The sequence below is a fragment of the Rutidosis leptorrhynchoides genome, chromosome 3 (genome assembly GCF_046630445.1).
Source record: "Rutidosis leptorrhynchoides isolate AG116_Rl617_1_P2 chromosome 3, CSIRO_AGI_Rlap_v1, whole genome shotgun sequence".
Lineage (NCBI taxonomy): Eukaryota > Viridiplantae > Streptophyta > Magnoliopsida > Asterales > Asteraceae > Rutidosis > Rutidosis leptorrhynchoides.
This window is the reverse complement of record NC_092335.1, coordinates 634,037,810-634,041,586: the sequence shown is the minus strand read 5'-3', so window position 1 is coordinate 634,041,586 and position 3,777 is coordinate 634,037,810.

Genomic DNA, 3,777 nt, shown 5'->3' with positions numbered 1-3,777 from the left:
CCTTGCGTGTTTTCTTGTTTCTTAAAAGATTGTTGTTGGTTACCTCGATCATAATTTCCATTCCACTTTCTTTTGTTACCTGATACCTTCACATCAGTATTGGATACTTTCTTATCCATGATGACCTGATCCATTAGCTCGTTTGCCATGGTTATAGCTTCATGAATTGTCTTAGGTTTCGATGCTGTAACATTTGCCTTGACCTTTTTGGGCAAACCATCTTTGTACATTTCAATCTTCCGTTCTTCGGTTGGAACCAATTCAGGACATAGCAAAACTAATTCCATGAATCGCTGATTGTAGTTGGTGATTTCAGTACCAATAACCTTCAGACTTCGTAACTCATCTTCCAACTTCCTAACCTCGTTCCTTGGACAATATTCGTTGATTAACATTATTTTGAATTCTTCCCACGGAGTATCATAAGCTACATCTCCTCCTACAGCCTTCACATAATTTTTCCACCACGTGAGTGCACTATCTTGTAAAGTGCACGATGCATACTTGGTCATGTCCTTTTCAACACAACCACTGATTTTAAACACAGTCTCCATCTTTTCTATCCACCGGGTTAAACCGATTGGTCCTTCTGTTCCACTGAATGATGAGGGCTTGCAAGCTTGAAAAGTTTTGTAAGTGCACCCCACACGAGGATTTGGGTTAACTGCAGCACCTCTTGCAGCCTCGACCCATAACATTCTGTCGTTCACTCGCTGATTGATGAGTTCCTGGATTTCTTGTTCCGTCATTCGATTCAATCGCGCCATTTCCTAATGAAAGAAAATAATTATTCACATGGATTATTATAGATGTAGTGTGTATTTACAGTACATTATAGCTTGTTAATAATATGAACCAGGTATTATTATAAAAGCCTTTTCTTCTTATTAGCGTTTTATAATTATATCTAGGGTAGTACCTACCCGTTAATGTCCATACTTAATAGCTTAGTACAGAATCAATTACTACCATCTAAATAATACTTAACCATGGAAAATTATTGCATTTCACACTTCACTATTTTACATATGCTTATCTTACATCGAACATTAAGCAAACCACACTAATAATATTATACAAAACATTATATGATCCCATGGTTTAATACGGCAGCGCATCGTTTGGTCTATTTTCTAGGACGTTTAGGTTCAAAGAATCGCTTAACGCTTATCCTGGCTGTCTGCCTATATTTTGGCTGTGGGACTGAAGAACTGGAAGCCGGGATAGAACGAATAGGAATAGCGGGAATAGGGGTGGTAGTGTCTAGTGGAGTTGGTGCCACATCATCCTTATTAAACTCAGGATTTGAATTTTCTAATTTATTAGCCTTTCGTTTCTTTCCTAATTCGAACTCGTCTTTTGTAATTTCCTGTATTTCTTCCTCGGGTTCACTTTCCTCCTCGGGTTCACTTTCCTCCTCGGGTTCACTTTCCTCCTCGGGTTCACTTTCCTCCTCGGGTTCACTTTCCGGGTTCTCTATAGTTGGTTCATCCGGAATTTGTGAGTCTTCCCCAAAGATATCATTTTCGTCATCAGATAGGTTAATGACTGGAACACCATCTGAAGATTCTGGTTCGGAGTCGCTGAATGTGATAACAAGTTTTGAGCCCGACATCTATCATACAACAACTAACCCATTAGTACTACATAATATTTACATATAAATTTTAACCAACAATGATAAGCAATGGTTTTTAAATCAGACCCGGTCAAAGTCCAGACTTACTAATGTATCCTAACGACTTATCAGTTAGACACACTAATGCAAACCTGGTTCGCTAAGACCACCGCTCTGATACCGCATGTCATAACCCGTCCTTAACCGTAAGAACGTGTTAGATAACGTATGATTTCATTGCGAGGTATTGACCTCTATATGCGACATTTTTAAAAGAAAAACTGCATATATTATACATTACAAACCATGATTCTTATTTTTGATACAAGCTTTGGACGAAATAAAGATAATTATCGTTTAGCGATAATCTTCGACTTACAAACTTTACAAATGATGATAACAACACGATTTCTAGCATATTTTACAACACAAGTTCTTGGATATGCAGTCTTATTTTTGACACAAATATGCGTACGCAAGATCCTGCTCAAATTCAACATAATGCAGCGGAAACTTCTAATTATCACCTGAGAATAAACATGTTTAAAACGTCAACATAAAGTTGGTGAGGTATAGGTTTAGTGCCGGAAGCAATATATATATAGACCACAAGATTTCATATATAAACAGTTTAATAAAAATATTCTAAGTGGTTGAGCACTTGGTAACCATACTTAACAATTAATCACGTCGCATATTCCCTTTAATATGAAATCTTACTACACTGTACCAAGTGTAGTCACGAAACGAAGTACTGTGCAACCGTTGAATACTGGTCGTCCAGTCCGGTTGGGGTTGTCAAGCCCGATAGATCTATCAACAGGATTCGCGTTTACAATACCGCTGTAAATAACAGTTACCAAGCTACAGGGAAGTATGCCAGTGGTACAACTCAACGTAGAATATATTTTTCAGTTACTTGTGTCCATATCGTAAAACATAAAATACATGTATTCTCATCCCGAAATATTTAGAGTTTAAAAGTGGGACTATATACTCACTGTTGTCTTGAAGATATATATAATTTGACTTGGTCTCCGGTTGATATCACGAACCTATCCATATATAATATATCAATACCTTTTCTTTTTAAACAAACGTCACATATATATACTTGTTATACTTTTAATACTTTGAATAATTCCTTAGTCCGTAGTTAGCAGTTCGTTGTTAGTAATTCAATTTTAATGGTTCATTTTTAGATGTTTAATATACCCGCAATGAAATAAATAAAACCCCCAACGAAATAAATAAAACCCCATCGTATATGTATTGGTCGAGATTAATCTTGACCCATGGTACCGGTGTTGTCAAATGACGTGTTGCGTACATAAAGTACCGGTGTTGTCAAATGACGTGTTGCGTACAATCATGGGATCTTATGATTAATCTTCTCGTGTTGTTTACGGGTGATCCTGAACCATATAAAATTGAATTATAAGTACATATATATAAAATATCATGTTAACTTAAAAAGATGTGATTTATTTAATTTTTTCCCAATTATTTTCGTGGCTAAACTAGTCTTGGATATCCGATTTTGTTTCGGTCATAGTTTCTTCGTTACAACTCCGTTTTCGTTGATTCAACTTGCCATCTCCTTGGATCGAGTCCCTCTTTAAGACTATGAACTGTAAATACCTTAGTTTGTATTCAAAATCACACGGAATAGGTCAAACTTTAGTGAAACTTATGAAGTTAAACATTTTCCATCATGTAAACAACCTCAAATGATTATTTTTCTAAAAATACTTATACTTTGAGTTAAATCATGAAATTTTTATGTGTTATCATATTCATAGTAAAAATCATTTTTCCAGAAAATAAACCTCCAATTCAAAGTTTAAGATGGTTTTTAATTATCCAACCCAAAACAGCCCCCGGTTGCACTCCGACGTCGTAAATTCAGTTTTTAAGGTGTTCTTTGAAAAACCAAGTTATACCTTGTTAAGTTAGCATATAATTAAGATATGTTACAGGTCTTGAAGTATTTTAAAAGTTAAGTTAGAAGGATCTATTTAGTTTGCAAACAAGTTTGAAAACATTCAAACTATGTTCTTGTTGTTAAAATTGTATACCACAAAATAAGATAGCTATATATATATGAATCGAATAAGGTTATGAACATAGATACTACCTCAAGTTCCTTGGACAAGGTT